The sequence below is a fragment of the Pinus tabuliformis genome, chromosome 2_1, assembly GCF_031772625.1.
Source record: "Pinus tabuliformis cultivar Carrire ecotype Pingquan chromosome 2_1, CPIR1, whole genome shotgun sequence".
In the NCBI taxonomy this organism is placed as follows: Eukaryota; Viridiplantae; Streptophyta; class Pinopsida; order Pinales; family Pinaceae; genus Pinus; species Pinus tabuliformis.
The window spans coordinates 336,741,468-336,763,007 of NC_142299.1; positions in this window are offsets into that span (position 1 = coordinate 336,741,468).

Consider the following 21,540-nt stretch of genomic DNA (forward strand, 5'->3'; position numbering starts at 1 on the left):
GTCTTTGAAGGCCCAGTTGGTATCAGAAATTGAGTCTTCAAGATCTCACCAGAAAGATTGAATTTCTTTATGCATTTTCTTTCCAACCATGTAAATAGTTTTGTGGTGACTCTGTAAAGTGTTAGTTTCTTTCCATGAATTAATCATCTAGATTTGCAATTGAAGCGTGTTATGTAATTGTTTTGAAGCGTGTTATATTGAAGCGTGTTATGTAATTGTTTTTGGTAGTGTTATGTAATTGTTTTTGGTATTTTTTATTTAAATGATTTTAATAATTTTGATTGGTGTTATTGAAGTTTGTCATGTAATTGGTTTTGGTGAAATTTTAATCTAGATTTGTATTCTAGGAATCTGACTTTCTATTTAAATGATTTCAATAATTACGAAAGAAATCAGATTTTCTATTTATAATAATATAGGTATGAATGTTATTGAAGTGTGATATGTAATTTTTGTTTGAAATTTTAATTTTAATTTTGATTTTTTATTTAAATGATTTTAATAATTATGATTATTGTTCTTAAATAAAGTTGTTATAATTATAATTATGATTGGCGTTGTTGAGTAAAATTGTGTCTTATTATAAATATTTTTAAGTTTTTTTTTCTTGTCACTTTCTTTGACAATCATTCACATGTTTGTGTCAATTTTATGAAACCATTTTAGAAACCATAACAAACAACCATTATAACATATGTTTTAAGATTAGCCTTTTCATGTGTTTCTTGATTTTCTTCATCATTTTCCCTTTCTTTAACTAAAAAATTTTCCATGAAGAATGAACTCATGCATGAAGATACACATATCTAAATTTTGTAGATATTGGATACATTGCACTCAATTGTTCATTAAAGATCTGTAAGGACCCTCTTCCATGCATTATTAGGTGCAAATATGACCACTTTTCATTCAATACTAGACATTCCTTATTATTTGACACATTTTCTATTTCTAGTATTTTCTATTTTTAGCATGCATATTTTGAGTAGGGGTACCACATAAGATGATATGTGGCATTGAATGGAGAGATATTGGAGGATAAGATGACTAATTCCACTATTATTTCAAATTATCCCATGCATATCACTCTCTAGAGGGACTATGTAATCACTCCCTACTTTCTAATTAGACACCATTTTTCTCTTTCCCGCCCTTGAAGTTGTCATTTAGCCTTACTTTGGAGTTTAATTGGTTAGTATTTTGCATGTGAGAATTATAAATCAATACTAACATATTTCTAATTCCACTTACTTTTACTCACATGGAATATAAAGTTTACATTACTTTTTTGCAAATAGTGTTAAAGAATTTTCCAAGTTTTGACCACCATTTCCCCTTTTACTCTTTGTGTCTTCTCCTAATTGTTGATAAATAGAAATACCTAAATTTCGTCACTCTCTCATATGAGCTTGTGTTTATACATGATCTAAATAATAGTTACTCTAGATGGTTTTCATTTGAAAATATATTTGTTGAGGGGTTGAATAAGTTATGTTCTTGTCTTGGATTATTGAAAACTCTAGAGTGAATTATACACACAAAGTGGTACGACAATTATCTCTGCCAAACATATATGTAAAAAAAAATAAAAAATACTCTTATTTTCTATTATGACATGATTGAATGAAAATGTTGAAAATGTTTTCTTCTTTCTAATAAATAAATGTGAGTGAAAGGGAATTTGACATTATGGTTATCTTACTATAACTCACATGGATTATATTATTATGTGTAAGTTGATGCTATGGATAAGTCTGATCCTCTTTGTTTGCAAGAAATGCTTAGTTCCATATATAGCTGATTAGTGGAGAAAAAAGAGTGAGCGAATAAAACTATCGACTTGTAATAAGTGTTATTGTAACAAACAACAAGTAAAATTCACTTGTAATTTTCAATGGTTCTATGTTGCTAACCCTTTAAAAACTAAAGTTCTTTAGTCAATTTAACTATGGATCATCATTTAGCTAATAAGCATGAAGAGAGATTTTACCTTTCTTGGAACATAAAAATTACGATAAATTTATTACAAATGCACAACTCCTGTGAGTGCAAAAATCAAAGGACACAGCCATCTTGCATGCTCTACTTCCACTTTAGCATATAAGGGCAAAACAAAGTTTGCTACACCATAATTTGGAAAAATATTTAGATTGTATGTAAAAAAAATTGATCAGTGAAACGATTATTTACAACATAACCAATGATATCATTGTTAACAACAATCCCCACAAATCATTCAACACATTCAAATTTTTGAGAACTCATTGTTGAGAGCGAGTTAAGTCTTAGGCAACTTAAATTAACTCTCTTACGACATTGTCATATATATATATATATATATATATATATATATATATATATATATATATATATATATATATTGTACCACTTTGGTATCTCTAGTTGGTCTTCCGAATTAGAGAAGAATGGTTTTATCTCATCTACATCACAATTATATTTGTAGCCAGGACATCTAGTAGTCAATAAAGTTTAGGCTTTCACTAAATTTTAGGACTCCTTTGTTTTTTCATTAATATTACCTCTCTTTTTTTAAGGAAATTTACAAGGAAATTACTTCTTTATTACACTGAAATTTGTTATGAATGTGGGCCACAATATTTGCCTCTCCTTGTGTATTAATATGGTATTTTTACTTGTTGGGACATTCACCTATTTATCTCCATAATTATCTGATTCCTCCTCTCCATGCTTCCATTTTGTTATTGAGTGAAAGGAGTGGTATATTTCTTATTTGCAACATGTGGTGCAATTGCTAGTGATAACAATTGATAACTCAAGATTATGGATGACATCCATTGGGTTGTAAAGGTGTAAGGGCGTCAAAAATTGGTGGTGAGTGGTATGACCTTAAAAGTAGAAATTTAGTGAAAAGGAATTGTAATCATTGAAAATGAAATAATGTTATTTGTCTTGATGATGGATTTGTAGAATTTTAGTTTATTTACTTTGTTTTTATGATAATGGTATATTTATAATTCTATTCAATGAAACCATTTTTTACAACATAACCACAAATGAAATCATTGTTAACAACAAACTCCACCAATCCTTGTTAAATCTTAGTGAACTTAAATTAATTGTACTAGGACACTGTTAGCTATTCATTATATATAAAAACTCATGCATATTCTTTTTAACTTTTGAGAATTATTTCACCAAGGGTTCACGTTATATGTTATTGAATTAAATAAGAATTATAATAAACCTATTATAAGTATAGGATTAAACTCCATTCACTTTCACAATAGTACCAAAAATTGATACGTTGGGTCAAAAGAACCTCTCTCGCATATCACCCACCCACTTTCTTGATGGGCACAGCTTAGCATGCAGGGATTCTATTTCAAATCAAGATTGTGCGGTGAAAACAACATATCATAACTTAATATGTATATGCTGGTAAGTCAGCAACATGGTGCATGCAACCAAGCTCCAACCAATGTCTCTTTTGGTTAACCAATGGGGTAGTAATTATTTTCTTCTCCTTCCTCTGACTTCATATTCCATCATTCATATCCCCACACACAAATATTGAAATGATTTATATCACCCACTGGGAATAACCTTCTGCTATAACATTTTCCAATTCATCAACCTTTTAGAAGTTGGATCCTTTGTTGGCCTAAGACTTCAAGACTTACAAGGTGTTGAGCAAGCTTAAAGCGACATGCTCATAAGTAATGCACGTCATATATTTGTATTATGTCTTTGAACTAAGAATAGTGATTTGAGGGGAAGAAATAAAAGAGTTTATAGTTTCATTGTTTAATAATTGGGATAAGGAAGGTATACATTAAGGTTTGCTTTCGATTCGACAAGCATTAACCCACCCATCCATCAAGGTCCATCCCTCTACGAATCCCAAGGCAACATTGGCAAGCCTCGAGCACACCATACTTTGCCCACAAATACAACCACAACATATAGTCCAATAGTCAAAACTATGCTCCTCTAGGTAGCGAGGAAGAGACGTAGTAAAAGAGGATTCTATCCACAACAAGAAATGAAAAAAATAAGAATTTGTTGCTATACTCTCCAAGGAATATGTGGACCTTAGATGATATATCATTATATGCAAAACACAAATACACGATGTAGAGCTACAAGTGAAACCAACACTAAAAAAGTTTTTAAACATAGCTATGGCACAGTAAATTAGGTCCGAATTTAAATGGATTTGTCAATCTAGTGTATTTGAATCATGAAAAATTACCCAGGCTTACATTAAGATAAATTCGTGCAAACGTTACTTTACCAGGCCTCAATTGCTTAGGGCCTCTGGTTATGAGATTCGTCAGACCAACACATCCATAAAACTTGGCTAAGAATTAGTGGTGTTCTCTTGTGACTTCCTTGTCCTAATCCAGTGAAGGGAGGGCCCGCGAAGACAATTTGTTGCAACCCTTGTGCAAGAGTTGACAACCATTACAACTAATGCTCATTATTATATGAATATCTAGCAAAAGAAAACAACCACAGACAACAATACTAAATACAATATACATTCAAATTTCATTCACTTTCTCATACATGTAGAAACCGTTGACAAATGAAAAGAAATATGAATATTAACTTGCACATATACAAAAAGGCTTTACCTGGAGTATGTAGGTTTCTGAATAAACTGCGAGTCATGAAATTTTTCTTGCAAGAGAATATTTAATCAGTTGGGGTTTCAATTTTCAAGCAAGTGATTGAAGGGTTCGTGGAGTTGAGAAACCCTCAATTACCATGTCGTTGTTCGACCCAAAGAGGACATTCAAATAGGTATTAGTGGACGCCACTTCCCCTGGGGCATGTTCTCATGTTATGCAAAGGAAAATAGTATAATGATATTCGGCATTAGCCTCTTCCCATGCAAATCAATTCAATGTAATTTCAAAGTTTGTTGAATATTCCTATATTTTCAATTATTTCCACAGATATTAAAGATATGAATGTAAAATATTCAACTATATATACGATCAATAATGGAGAAATCGCAATCCTTCGGATTCTAACAAAACTTTGACGTCGTTAGTTTTTCTCCCATCACATGGGAAGGAAAAAGATAATGACAATTGTAAGCCTTCTGGTTTGAATTCTTGTTTTCAATATTCGACAATTGTAAGCCTTCTGGTTCGAATATTTGTTTTCAATATTCATGGGTATTGGCCACCTTCATGCCAAGTTTGTCACATTTCTTTTCCACAAGTGTCCTTCCATTTGTTTCTTGATCAGAAAAGTTGTAACGCTAGTTTAAATCTTCTTTTCCAACACTTACTCACATCTAGTTTTTAAAATTGTTTCCCACAACTGTACTTCGAATGGTTTATCTCTGATTTTTTGTTTGATTTAGTTTTATGTTATTTTATAAAAAATAGTATTTTATATTATGAGTGGTTATTTTGGAATTATGAGTAATTATTAATTATTAGGTTCCTAGTAGTAATTTAACTTTTACGAATACTGTTTTAGTAGTGTAAATGAACTAAAAGTTGAAATTTTCCTTGATAATTATATTGATTAATTAACAAATGTCATATTAATGTGTGCCATAGTAATACGAGTTCTGGATTTTTGGGCATGTGGTATCAGTAAACCATGGTATTGACACATAGTATTGCAACACAATGTATTTACTTGTTAAGTTTATCATTTCATATGACACTTATTTGTAAAATATTTTTTAATTCATCAATTTAATTAAAAACATCAAAAAGAGCATAACTATTTTGAAGAATCTCAATTTTTGATTAACGAATATTACTAAGAAGATTATGTTAAATCTATACCATCAACCTAGTAATTATTGATGATTAAATGAAAACTTAGCAAGCTCTATTTCAAAATAAACATGAGTATAGATGATGTAACGATTTCTATTGAGAGAAAGGTTAATCTTCCTATCATAATAACTATTTTATTTCAAAATTTAATGGATATTGGATTTTTTTCCTCATTGATTTGATATATATAAAATTCAAAATTTGAATAGAATTTGTGAAGATGGTAAATGTAAATTCTAAACTAGCTTGAACTCTTTAGAAAAACTTCAAAAATAAATTGATTTTTGTATTTCAAAATATATTTAAAATAAGAAAAAAAAAAAATCTCCACTTAAAAAACTAAAAAAAAAAAAAAAAAAGGGGAGAGAAGAAATATAAAAAGTTAAACTACATTCTTACTATTATTATGATTCACTGAAAAATAATTAACGCTATAAATAAAATTTACACTATAGAGAATAATTCTACAACTCTTCTCATTGTCACAACCAATGACCAATGTGTAAATTAGACAAATGAAATTTTTTTTTCGAGGATCGACATAATATGAATTATCAATACCAATTTTGGTGATTCCAATTATAACAATGACATGGAGAATATTTTTTATTTAACCATATTCCTACATTTATTTGTTATTAGAATGAATGCAGTACCCAACCATGGCAAAAGTTAGCAACTTTCAAATTAAAAATGGTAGAATTGTAGATTTCATCATATTATGCAACCAAATGCTTAAAAATATTAGAATTGTAAAATGCAACGAAATGCTTAAATATGATTCAATATTTTTAAATCTTAACCACATGATAGAAAATACACACTCAGTTATTTCATTGACATGTTCAAAGCTCTAAAAAAAAATTCTTTGAACAATGATTCAGGTTTAAGATATCAAAGAGCCAGAAAGCACTGAACAATTATCATCTATAAATATTCTAGAGAATAATTAAAACTAGGTCAAATCACCCTTATATCAAAATCTTGAATAGAAAATGGTATAAATAATCCAAATTCTTACTTATATGAAATATATAGATTCTCGAATGTTGAGGCAGAGAATGTTGGCTTAAGGGGGCCTGACCCAGGTTTGGAGTTGTTTGCGCCAACCAACAAAACCGTAATTGTTGGCCCTTTCAGCAACAACCTGCATAGCGCAGGCTGCAATCTCACCCGAAGAAGTATTGGGGGATACTAGAACACAATTTCTACATTCAGAGACCGTGTGATAAGTGATCTTAAGCCTTTGTAGCTCAGATATGCCTTCGTGCAGATTTGTATCCTTCTATGACCTGCTACTGAAACTCTAAGGAAGCAGCTTCTAGACCTTCACAAAGGTCTGCGATCAGACTTTATAGACCTGTAAGAATAAAACTATCCACTTTCATGGACCAATTAGTAACCCTAAACCTAACTTCGCGCAGATCTACCCAATTCAACAGAAATCATAATAGATTCAAAATTTGTCTTCGCAAAAACAAAGAACTGCTTAGTTTATGCATAAATATTAAAGATTCAGTAGGTTCACGCAACATTTACACATTATTCCATAGAAAACATATCATGGAGCGATAAAATATAACACGAACATAAATGAAAATAATACTCATAAGCGAGATAATTGTCCCAAAATCAGTCTTTAGTAAGCTCAGCATTCAGTTTACAAACTTCTTTTACCTTGCACACTTAGCTGCAGGGGTCCGCGCACTCAGCTGCAGACTTACCAAGGACTCTTGCGCACTCAGCTGTAGGAGCCTTCCCCTTTCGCCTAAGTACAGGAAACAGAGCTTTCTTGCCTTAGTACTGCCCAAAACAATCTCTATCTTGACTTTTCTACTACATTATTTACTGGCTATGGCTCAAATATATATAGCTTTTTCAATACAATACCATGGCTTGTGGCATATGGGTGAGTCTCAAGACCGACCTATCACTTACCAAAACAAGGGGTTAAAGTCCCTTTTATTCCTACTTAACTTCGCACTCTGGATCAACATTTCATGGAGACTTTACATTCTTTACAAAAACTTTTACAAAATTTGGTTAAACTAACCCTGGGACCCTATCCCAACAGAGAATTATGAGCCTTCAATAGGTTCCCAAGGAACCCGAAACCCTTATTCATAAGCCTTGTCATTGAGAAGAGAGTTCCAACTAAGATGTGACCTTCAATCTCCTTCTTGCACCTTAGCTCTGATACCGTGTTGGAAATCGATAAACTTGTATATTATGTTTCACTTTCCTTACTTGATAATTAGTTGTGATGTTATTTGGCCTTTTATTACTTCTTTATTTCTTGTTCATTAAGTAATTACCAAAAAAGTGAATATCACAAAGAGACAAAGTACACAAGATATAGGTTCTAATATAGGGAAAAACGCCTCCAAAGGGAAAATGTTAGGTGTGTGTTATATTCTTTCCATGACTAGTTGCACGGGTGGGGGGGTGACAATCACCCCTTGGGTGCAGTGGCCTGAGAATTTTTTTTTGGACCCTATATTAGGTGGGCGGACCTACTTATGGTTTTGTGCATGGGTTTCGCACATGGTTTTGGGAATGATGATTTTTTGCCCATGATATTTTTTAAATCCAGTCAAGGGAACTATGGTTATGTTCTAATCTAGGGTTAATGGATTAGGGTTTATGAATGCTTCGACATGTATATATATGTATTGTAACATTGAAATAAACATAATGAAAATCAATGTGGTAGTCTCAGTTTTGGGATCCAGGGGAAAATATCTATCTATTTGTTTTATATTATCATCATTGTTTATTTTTTGTTTTTAGAATTCGTGTGCAGATAGTTTCTGTATAGGGTTAAAACCTAAAAACCCAGAAAGAATGCTTCTCTTCTTATAGAATCAATTAAAAATGAGACTTCCAAGACCCAATACCAAATCCAAAAGTTCCTCCCAAGCACCAAGTCAATCCCTCAACAAGATGTCCTTCAAGAAATATGAACTTTTCCAACGTTAATGAATATTGAACCTTCTTCAAGTCTACCTCCAATAGGTCTCAGCATTCACTTCAGATCTCCACCTTCAACCAGAATTTTGGGCCTTGCAACAAACAAACAAAAATCCTATATTTTTCACGTGTGGAAATATTTAATACCTCCTTCACCCTAGCTTCCTTCGCTAGGTGATTCTTCTTGGTTTCTAGCCCTTCACACTTCCTTTTCTTTCTTCTTCGATTTCATATCGAACTTGTCGTGAGTAATCCAAATGAGTCAAATGCCTTCTTATTTATAACCTTTATGTGAGTTTAAATAACCTTCCTTTGAGCCGACTTGTCCTTGTTTTAGGTTGACTTGGTCTTGGAGGATAATTTTTCTTTCTTTACTTAAAAACAATTATATTCTTTTATTATAATGAGTCCAAATGGGACTATAATACATGAAAAAATTTCTTCTTTGACCTAGAAAGTCCTAGAAGCATGAAAAACATGTTTTTACCTAAAATTGAGCATGAAACCCATGGCTTTTACAAACAAAAATTTATTTTTATTTTTATTTCTACATACAAAATATACAATGTCATGTTTTCAGAGGTCATTATAAAGACTAAAACTAGTTATATTATCCAACATTTCAAACTATGGATTAGATAGTAAGCCTTGTTGATGTCAAGCATGATGTATAAGAAGCACTTCAAACTTTCCACTATTACTAAAGCATCAATCCAACCTCTTCTCTTAGTGCCTTCCACAATCCTCATTTACAAAAGACATTTTTTGTTGGCTTTACCTTAGATAGAAATAATCCAAACTTCTACTAGCTACTTCGTGAGACTCCTCAACCTTTCTATGTTAGAATTGAAACTCCCTTTTAGATTCTACTAGGATTTTCGGCTTAGTCTCGAGGCTCCTTGACCCTCCTAAGGTTTCTTAGCCTACTGTAATAGTTTACTAGGCCTCCTCATCCCTTTGTAATAGGATCTGAGGCTGTATCAGCCTACTAAAATGGACTAAGGATTTTCAACCTATAAATTAAGGGCTTCAACCCTCTCCACAAATACAAGCATGTTGCAACATTTGTAAGGCCATTCCGTCGATATGATATTAAAATAGGGCTTCAACGCTTTTCTTATTTAGCTTAGATACAAAGTAGATGGATCATAGGTCACATAGGTAGGACATGGTCAATAGGGCAGATCTAGGCTTCTTTTGGAATATTTTTCATCCCTTTTTCAACGCGAATAGTATTAGGGTTTCTAGTACTAGTGACAAAACAAGCCTTAGAGGATAATTTGAAATAGTATGGCTTCTTTTAAGGCCACTGTTACACCCAAGCTCTGATACCATGGTGATTTTTCAAGGTATTTTAATCTGATAGTTATTTTTTATGATTTCTTATATTAATTGTTCTTGCATTCAAATTAATCATAAAGAGATTACATATAATATGCCAACAATAAAAACAAAATTCCAATAGGATCATAAAGAGAGAGCCAAATAGGAAAAATGAGAATTTTACCCACTTGGGGGGGAACCCAACAACCTTTTTCTTATAGAAATTATTCATTTAATCAAGATTTACATATAATCCTTTGAGTAAAAACAATATTAAATTGGCCAACAATATTCCCAAGCCAAACATGGTCAATTCATACACAACATGATATATTATGTTGCTTTAATATCGAGTCAAGGCCAGTCAAAAAGGCTAAAATTCAAACTTGCTCCTTCCATAGAAAAACTTGGATTGTTCCTAATGAAGATGCCTAGCATTAGGGGATTTTTGAGGTCTAAAATGGGTCTCTTAAGGAAATTATAAAATAATAGTGGAAATAATAAAATAATATTAGATTACATCATCAACGTTTAGAGGGAATGAAGAAAAACTATTTTTTCAACTCGTTTTTCAACTTATCTCCATCTGGGTTTACTCAAATTACGAGTGCAAACACTCGTTGGATGCATAATTTGGTTCCTCATCCAAGGTGTACCCATGTTTCATACTTTCGATGGACCCTTCTACATGAAAAATGAGAAATACATGAGAAAACATTATTGCAATCAATAACAGTGCTACCAGAGACCACTAGATTTTCTGCTCCACTTTCAGGAACCACAGAACTGTTGCACCTATCAACAACAGTGCTACCTTGTAGGTTGTAACAAAGGGTACTATTGGTGGTACCACTTTTTGACTTAGGGGTTTATTTCATTTTCTTGATGCAAAAACATAGGTTTTGAAGGATAGAGTCCTAGTTCTAGGTCATAGTTATATTTAAGTTGGTAACATAGTCAGGGGATGTAATATCCAAGTTTTAATTCCCATAAATTTCATTGTAATTATGACAATATGATTTAGGGTAGTGAGCTGATATGACTTCAACCAAAAAGAATATAGTAAATAAAGGCTATGGAGCATAGCATTGTAATTTATACACACATTGATTTAATAAAAATACATTGATGGTTATACTGCAAGAGGGAAAATAATGTCTTAGGGATATGATTCGATAAGAGAGGGGGCCAAGTAAGGACCAAGGGAAAATTTCCACATGCCTAGGTCATTTTGCTATTACACATACAATCATTCTTTCACTAATCAAAATATGCAATGCATGCATGTAAGAAGTTGGTGGGAAAAGACATATCACCAATTTATGGCAACATGGGCTAAGTATAACTAAATATTGAGAAATGTGAGTGTCAAAGCATGAATGGAACAAAAGGAAATTTGAGACGAAAAAAGTGACATAATTTTTAGAGAGCAAGTGTAATGGAAAAATATATTGTGGTACTAAGAAAGAGCACTCACCATATTGGGTATGAAAAATAACCGTAGATGTGTTAGGTTTTCCCCTAAGAACTAGACTAGCATGAGAGAGTAATATTTAGGCTAAGAAATAACACACAATCTTGAGGGAAGGCTATTGTGAGCACTTCAATTATTGCTCAAAACTCTTGAAATCCCTACCTAATATGTTCTTGGACAACCTATGTCGGAGACATGGAGAGAAGTGGGATATGTTGAGTAACTATGTTGCAGACAAAAATTTATCATTCCTTGAGTTGTGTAGGGTAAGGGGAAGGAAGATAGAAAATTGGAATGTTTATAGGAGTTAGTAATTTGGGTATTAGGTTGTTGAGTGGATAGTGGCTAGCAATGAGATCCAAACTTCCTTGTGGATTCATTGCACTAGCTTGATGATGGAATACTATTGAGAGGAATTTAACAATAGAGTCTATGTTTGGGAGGAAACATCCTAGGTACAGAGCCAATGGTGAAATTTAATCATGAAGTATGTGCTCGTATTCATTGTGTTGAGTTTAATGCTAAAATTTTTCTTTGCATTTTGTGGTTTTCTACAATGTGTTTTCTTAATAATATTCATTCACATATTTCAATTTTATTTTTGATGCATGCTTATTTTCATCATGTTGCATAGATTTATTTTTACATATATCAAAGTATCTTATTTTTTCATGTTAATGTGAGCTTTTCATAATGCTATAAATGTTATATTTTTAGTATTATGGCTTAGCAAGGGATTTGGGTATGTTATAGGCATAAGGTTGGTAATTTCATGCCATCATCATGGTTAAAAACCCAAGACCCATCAACAATGCACAAGACATCTTGATGCTTATATCCAACTCATATAAAAAGACCCCCTAGTGAGGGTCTATGTTGGAGTTTCCAATTTTTTCATGATGCTTAATATTGAGATGATTCAATTATGGCATGTGGCCTCATTTCAACTTTTCACCATGTTTAAACCTAAAATTATTTATATTGCAAAAAAATTACTCATGTGGCATTTATCCCAACTAAAGGATTAAAAAGAAGCCTTAGAAATGAGTTGTGTATTACATTAAGGATTTGTTTAGGGTTCTTGATCCAAATAAATATTTAATTATATCGTAAGAAAACTTACTCATGGTTCCTATATTTTACTCAAAGTATTAAAATGGACTCATGTGTTGGTTTGAGGACTTGTTCATGGTTCTTCTACTAGAGAAGATTCAAGCATACCTCAAGGCACTAATTTTCCTTCCTATAATATTGTTAAGACTTCATGGTCAATCCTTAGTGTCTAAAAACTCTTAATGACATCCATATCAAACTCAGATGCCAAAGATCCCCAAAGAGTGGTTGTGTTATGGGTTGTGAGTGTCATTTAATATGGAAATCAAGATCAATAAGCTATGTTCAGGTCTTATGGCCTACATTGTGTTTTCCTCCCCTAACCATGAAATTTAAGCTCAAGAAGGTTCAATTATGGATGAAGCCTCTTTTTACCCCCTTAGCCATGTTTAAGCCATGAGATAAATTTCTATTATGAAAAACATATTCATGGCATTTGCATCCCACTCAAATGATAAATAACAACTATCATGGTCCTAAGAACCATTCTTTATGTGGACCCAAGTCACATTCTTATTTAGGGCTTATGTTTTGTCTTAATCATGGCACTCATATCCCTCTAGTATGCTAGAGATACACTAGAGGGGGTGCCATGTAATTTTTCAAGGACATATTCATGGAATTGTAGCCTAATATGGTTCATGGGTTATATATGTTGTTCATAAAGCTTGAGCATGAGAAGCTTCACCGATAAAGAAAGGCCCTTATGATCCTCCCTTGAGCTTCATTAAATGTTGACACCCATTCCTAGTTACAAATAATCTAGTCATGATGTCACATGGAGGTGAATGATGTCATATAGAGGTCATATGTGGTGGTTCAGGGCTCGTTCCTTGGATTTTGAGCCTAAGAAGAAAGTTTTAGGGCTCGGAGGTTCTTGTTTCCCATTCTTAACTATGACCAAGAACCTAAGACCCATCCTTGATGGTGATGACTTTGTAATAGCATCCATATTGAATTCAAATTCCAAATACTACCTATTGAGGGATTTTTTCATGGTTTCTAGATGTTGTTCATAGAATTTGAGCTTAAGAATATCGATTTTAGGATTAAAGCCCTTATTTCCCCTCTAGAACATGTTTAAATTGTGGCATCGATTTCCAACTCACTAAACCTACTCATGATGGATGTCTCCTTGTTGGGGGTTTATAAGGAACCACTACAAAGAAATCAACTATTTCTTTGAGGACTCATTAGTTTCTCTTGAGGATGGGTAGAATGAACATAATCAAAAGGCATTTGTTTTCATTCCTTAACTTTTCTTTGGGATCCATGAGCCATCCTTGATGCACATAGCCTTCTAATGGTGTCCATATCAAACTATAATAAAAAAGAAGTGTGCATTTACAGTTATGGTTTGCACATGTTTTTCTTGGTGTGATATTAATGGAAAACACGATTTCTAAACATGGTTTAAAATCATTTTGGAATTCACCATAGGGGCTTGCATGGTCCATCCATCAAGATTTTGGAAGAACTAAAGCAATTTTGATAAGAACATAGTTTTTCCTAAGACATTTGCACATTCTTGAGATTTTCAACAAACATGTTTTCCATTTTCCGCAATTTCAAGAAGAAACCACATACACCTACAATTAATGACTAAATGACCATGACCATATTTATAGTTTTACCTATTAATGGTTAAAGTTGAAATCTTAAATAATATACATATTAATATAATGGTATAAAAGCTATATTTTTAGCGTTATGGCTTACCAAAGGATATGGGTATGTTCTAGGCACAAGGTTGGTATTTTCATGCCATGGTTATGGTTAAAACTCCAAGACCCATCAATAGTGCACAAAGCATCTTGACACTGATATCCAACTCATAGGCTAAAATCCCCTTAACAAAGGCTCATGTTTAATTATGGTGTGTGGCCCTCATTTCACCATTTGGCCATAAACCTTAAAAACCAATTATATTGCATAAAATGTACTCATGGGGCATGTATCACAATTGAAAAATTACAAAAAAAGCCCTTACAAAGGAGTTGTGGGTTAGTTTAAGAACTTCTTAAATCTCTTGAGCCTAAGAATATTCAATAGTATCCCATGAAAACTTAATGTGTTTGTTTGAGAACTTGTTCATGGCTTTTCTATTAAGATAAGAATAATTAGATCTAATTTTGCATTAGATGGCTTTTATATGCGGATAAAGTTGACCCTAAAAATTGGAACAATATAGAGAAGAGCATGACCATGGGCAATCAAAAAATGGTCCAAATTTAAAAAATCCCTTATAAGAACAAATAATCCCATTCAAATATTATTAATTAATATATTTTATGCTCAACCACAAAACTTAAGATAAAGATTATCATGAACTTATTTCTACGCAATTATCATAACCTTAGTGTCTAAGAAGTGAATGACCTGGGTCCATATCAATTAAATTTTTTCTCCTTTCATCATTTTCTTATCAAAATTGCTTGAATAACATAAACCCCCTAAATCTGCCTTTGCTTGAATAACGTCGACACTTAAAACAATTAACCAAAATTCCGGGTTGACATTATATAGAGAAGCCAACTGTTCATGTGATGCATGCGACAATAATAGCTTTCGAAGTGATTGTCTTCTATTTCTTCGCACTGACTCAGCTTGAAGCTTCCGCAATAAATTTCGCATCTGAGAGTTGAATCTGCAAATGGTGATTCTGCCGACAACTGACAGTAAATTCGCAAAGGGCCAGAGGCTTTTTAACAGATTGTGTCGTTGAGGCTTGAAGAGAAGAAGCCATTCTTTTTCGCTAAAGAGGTATTTATTTGAGCATATCATACATTTTTCTTTCTTCTGCTATTCTTTGAAGGGGGATCAAACAAATTATATTTAAATGCTAGTTCTGCTTTCCAAAATTTGTGTTAGGTAAGTGATAGTTCAATCTGCAAAGGGTGATTTGATAGTAGAATCTGTGCACGCAGTGAACAAGATGACTGTATGATGGCGATAGTCGGCGAGTCATCAATGTTAGTTGGCAGCAAGCGACAGTTGTGGGCCATTGTTGTTGAACCATAAATTTCAGTCAGCAGATTGTTGTAGAATGTACGGCTATCTTTGTGTATAATTTTATATGTTTGTTAATGCATTGATCAAACTATTCCATGAGTCTTCAGTGTTTCTGATATGGTATCAGAGCTAGTCTCTGAGTCTCTGCTCTCTCTGATATGGTATCAGAGCAAGGGTGGGCGCTAGTTTGGAGCGTTGTTGTGAATAGAAGCCCGCTGTGCGTGAGTTTGAGAAATCGTTGTGTAAGAGACCGGCAGCAGCGTGTTGGTGGAGATCTATTGTGTTGCCGACACACCACTAGTTTGCGCGCCACATTGAAATCTTTACAAGAGCCAAACAGATCAGCTGGAGAGTTGATCTGACATGAAACCTTTTGTGTGAGGAGATAGTGTGGCTTGAAAAGGCGCTGAGGAGCCGAGGAGCATGACTCATGTGTAGTCTTGTAGAGCCTGAAGTTGTTTGTTGCCCACATATGTTTTTGTGGTGAATGGTCAGTTGTTGTGATGAGCGTGGAGCTGAGTTTTTGTTGTATGTTTGATCGATCGCTATTGAGAAAGGTTGCACTCGTTCTGTTCTCAATTTTTATTGAGAAGGTTGCTCCAGAAAATTTGTTTCACGATGTTGTTGCTCCAGAAAATTGTGGGCGGTTTGTCCATGTTGAATTGACTGGTGTAGCGTGAAAAAAGAAGAAGGTATTAATAAACCTACTTCGTGTGGAGGAGCGTGTGGAGTCTGTCTCCGGATCCCCTAATATATTTTTGGTATGGTCTGAGTGAAGATCGTGAGAGCCGCTGTGCAACACGATTGGAGGAAAAACTGCATATGGAGAAGATGCTTATGTTGTTTGTCTTGGTACAGTGAGTTGTTGATCGGCTGCTCTTGTGAATCTGAGCACGAGGGCCGCTGTGACTGAGTGTTGAAGCGTCTTCAGTCACCTGTTTCGTTGACCTTGTGAGTGATCGTCTGTTATGTCGAGTCATCTGTTGTGGTTATCATCTTGTGTCTGAAGCAAAGATCGACATACAGTTGTATGTGTGAAGTAAGGATCATCACATGTGTGAAGCAAGGATTGATATGTGTCCTGTGAAGCAAATAATCAGCCTGTGTTGAAGCAGAGAGACCACTATGTAAGTTTGGTAGGGTGCAGTGCGTGTGGGAATCTGAAGTGTGTAAAAAAGAGGGTTGTGAGGCTGAAAGTAGAGAAATTCTATTGCGGTGTTGATGGTGTGTTGTGTGTGCCGCTTGTGAACCCCTGAAGTCAGGTTACAGATTGAAGAGAAGGAGTGCGTGTAAAGACCTGGAGTCTTGCTGCGGATTGCAGGATGCTAATATTGTCAAAATTGTTTAGTTCTATTCTTTGATGGGAGAATGAGAGAACATGCGGTAAGCCTGGAGCAGTCCAGCTTGGTGAACTCCTTTTGAAGAAATTGGAAGGGTTGCGGATCTCATTGTTGGAAGAAATTGATTTGCTGCATGTGGAATCACAGTGTATTTTGAAATCCTGCCTTGCATGTTGTATTATGCCTTCTTATATGTTGTTGGATGCCAATATTGTCAGAAGATAAGCATTGCGTGTGGTCCTTGGAGTGTTGTTGGTGTGGTCTATTGTGTGGACCTAGTTGGTGCTGACTGTGGAGTAAAAGCTTGTGGCTTGAGCGTGGCAGTTGAATTTTCTCAAATGGCAATTGTTGGAGAGGTAAATCCCCTCTACGGATAGAGGCGATCCCTACTAGCCCAGCAAGGGTCTAGCAACAATCAAACAATGCTGCTATGCATGTTCCTAATTACAATTAAACAAGAGGTAAAGAGCACCTACTTGGATTCCAGCGATGTTGTTTGACGAAGAGATGCCGCCTTCGCTCCTTCGCTTTGGCTGGTCACAATCCTCCGCGATCTCCGCGAATAGATACCTGCACACATGAAGAGGAAACAAACACAAGCGTGAAATCTAATGAAAGCAACCATACATCAGTCAGAAAAGATGTAATTCACATTTAACCATTGCATAGACAAATGAGAATGGAACAATAATAGCAGTCATCTATTATTAATCAAACAGAGAAGAGTACAACCAAATGTTCTGACGTCGGTAACCTTCTCAGGAGGGGCCAGTCAGCAAGCGCCTCAAGCATTCACCTTTGGAAATGATTCTCCCAAGACAAGAAACTCTCTCTCACACAAGCAACACAAGACAACCTTCCCTAAGCTATCAATCACTCCCACACTTAGCACACCAAATACCTATAGTAGTAGCAATCTGAGCACTATAAGCTCTACACAATCCAAGCTATTCCAAACCTAGCTGCTCATGGTAATGGTGGAAGTTTATATAGGAGAAGGAGCCTCCTAAAAGGGTGGAAGGATGAGCTTATCCTTGAGGGAAATGGTTACAAAGGGTCGAACAGACATGCCATAGAAGGGAGTCGATACTCACAAAGCCAACAACCAAACCTGGAGTTATCTGGAAGGCTGGCTGTTGGAACAAATTCGCCCAAACAGGATCAACGCGGATTATGAGGTAACTGACGCGCTGACGTCGCGCCTCAATAACTGGGAAAGTCATGTCAGCGCGACCCGATACAAAGGAGAGGTGCGCTAGCTCATAAAATGTGACCAGCGTGGAAAAGTGATGTGCTTCCACGCTGGCAGCGCACTGAATACACTACGAGCTGCCAGTCAGCGTGGATATTTTAGAAACAGACGCGCTGGTGAGGAAAACTTTGGAAAAGTGGGTTTTGGGCCAGTTCAGAAGGCATGAACTTGATTATTGTGAATTCTTGACACAGTAGGGTGACTGACAGGGAGACATTGACAAATTACTGTGTAACAGATGCCCCCTAAAGCATGAAGACCGAGGGAGTGGGAGGGGTGAAATGCTTTACGACACTCGCCGAACTGGAACACCACCAGGAAGGATCGAATATCTCTGATAATCAAGTACATGCAGTCTAGGCATGGGCGCAGCCATCCAAAAGACATGCGAAAAGGTCTGTGGAATGGACGTAGCCACCCAGCTAAAGAGACCAGAATAATGATAAGGTATGGTCGCAGCCATCCATGAAGACTCAGGTATGGGCGCAGCCATCCATCAATGAGTCATGTAATGATCATCCACAAAATCACAACCTGGCTCACAACAGACTAGAACCAGGGTCTTGCGCTCCATCCCAATCCGAACAAAGTACAAGTTCAAGCACGTGAATACATGAGTTGAAGTCGAACATGCATGAACATCGTCTGATTACCAGTCAATGATGAAAACTGTTAACAGACGCGAGAGGGGCCACCAATAATGGCAATGGTCCTCAAGGTACTATAGGTACAATCCACGGCATGCGAATCAATGAGCTGGCGTCGAACACCCGCGGAATCATTCGATCGGAGGCCAATGATGAAAACCTCGCGTCGAACACGAAGAAGCTGCCATTGAGGCATGCAGGCTCTAAGGCACCTGAAAGGGGTCTCTAAGTCACCGTCCTGGATAATGAGCTGAAGTCGACAGGAGGTAACCTTGATCGAAGGTGGGCCATAATGATTCCCACATCATCGACACGAGACAGAGGTAAAATGATTTGTGTGAGATAGCAGAGGAGGTTGTATTATTTCAGAGGTCAACTTCTCTTGAACATATCGGCGACACTATAGCGGATTTGGCAGTATTTTTCATCGAACGAGCAAAGGGTATGGTGACGATGGCAATGAGCAGATGAGAGGCCAAAATAGGATAACCCAAACCCACGGAGGCCAGTGAAAAAACAAGATGAGATGGGCCCACCCAGACACGAAGCAGAGGAGTGCCATGTTCAAGAGTGACATATTGCCGACACGACTATGATTACAGTTCCATTTTCCCCACCATTCCTGGCAGGTACCCCGGTTATTTTTGGATGACAAGCTTGACGGGGATAGCATATGCTTGAAGAGTGTCATTTCGACAATGCCCAATGTCATCAAGTGTTTAACGAGCCTGACAAAGGAAAAACTCGACGTCTTTTCTTGTTTAGGGAGTCTGAAAAGACAGCGGAAAAGGAGACTCCAGGGGGTTCCTTTTTCGTACAGTTGTGTCTCTCAAGCCCGAAAAAGTATAAAACAATACTCGAAAGAACCGCCCAACCGAAATGATCGAGAAGTACTTTTCGTAAATAGTGCCTTCGACCTAAAAAAGTAAAAAATCGGTTGGAAACACGTCGTTTTAGAGCCGATAACGAGTGCGAAACGACAAACACCTGGCAATCTTTTTAAGTTACACGGTCGGAAAAAGAGCTTAAAATGATCGCCTCTCGTTCCCTTTAACTTGCTGAAAGGAGGCTCGGCCATCTTTTCTTGTTTCGTGTCGAAAAAGAGCTCAAAGACGACATTGTTTGGGACCAAGTGATTTTAGGATCATTATGATTTTCACCGTTTCTGAGGACCTGCATAATAAAAATACCCGCATAAATCCGTTCGACATGTTAAAAACATATTGAAATACGTATAAGACATCGACAGAAGTGCTAAATCCATGGTAAACGTATGACCAAAAACCCATATGTAAAGATTATAGTTAATTAAGCCATTTTTACTATAAATAGAAAGGTAAATAGTCATTTTCACCATTGTTACCAAATTGAGCCTTTGAGAACGTTGTGAAGCTGTGAAGTTGACGGAGCCAATTCTTCCTCGTGCGGACACCATTCGGCGAACGGCTTGCTCCAGGTAGGTTCCTCTTGCCATGCGCCCTTTTTTGAGTCCTTTTGTAAGCATTTTGGCGGTGGGATTGGCCCAATTGGGCAATTTTTTGAGCCATCGGTGCGCTCTCGGTCAGCGCGGGTTTCCCGCTCGGGACCGCGCTGACCGATGAAAATTACACGTACCAGATTTCGGGTCAGCGCGGAAAACCCGTGTTCTTCCGCGCTGACCTGGAGAAAATACAAAGGGACCGCCATTGTCAGCGCGGCTGTTTTAAAAACAGCCGCGCTGGCGCAGTCAAATTTTAATTTTTATAATTTGAACGTGAAATTCTCATTAGCCAGCATTCTAATTGCTTTTAATGCTCATGCAGGATGCAATGGCCTTCCAGTGGCAAGAGAGGGCTCATGATGTTGAGGACATAGCCGCTTTTGCAAGAGCGGATTGCCGAGATGCCATGCGGGCGTGCGGATTCCTAAAATTCTTCCTGACTCCACGCTTGAGAGCTCATCATGACTTACTCGAGTTCCTGATCCGGTCATGGAACCCTATAGACGGCAAATTTACCATCCGCGGTAAAGACATTGAGTTTGACCACATGGACATATATTTCTTGACTGGATTGGCGCGCTGGGGTGCGAGACCCATTCTGGAGGGGCAGCGGCCCAGCGGCGAGACTCTCGACCAACTCATGGCTCGAGTATGTCCAGGGGCGGAGAAATCGCGGAGTGGGAAGGTGTCAATTCCCACGGTGAGAGATATAGTCCTTCGCACCATCCTTTTTATGGTGACCCAGGCAGCGGAATGTTTGGCCAACCACGAGGCCTCGAAGACCCACCTGCTACTAGCTCTTGATTGTCTACAGCCTACAGTGTTTGATTGGGCCACTGCGGTGACCAACAGCATGAAGAGGCAACTCAACAACTGTCGACGCGGAGAGTCGAAACAGTTTGGCTATGGGTCGCTCTTACTCCCACTCATTCTGGAGCGGGTGCCAGTCATGCGGCTGCAGACTATGGCCATGGATCCTCCTAGAAGTCCCCGGGAGACGAGGGCCACTCGATGGGCTCGCATTATGCCACGTGGGGGTGGCGGCCGGCCAGCTACTTGGGGAGTGATCTTTCGAGAGTGGTTGGAGTAGCAGATCGTTTTCGTTGAGGATTGGCCATACGCAGGTATGGATTTCTGCAA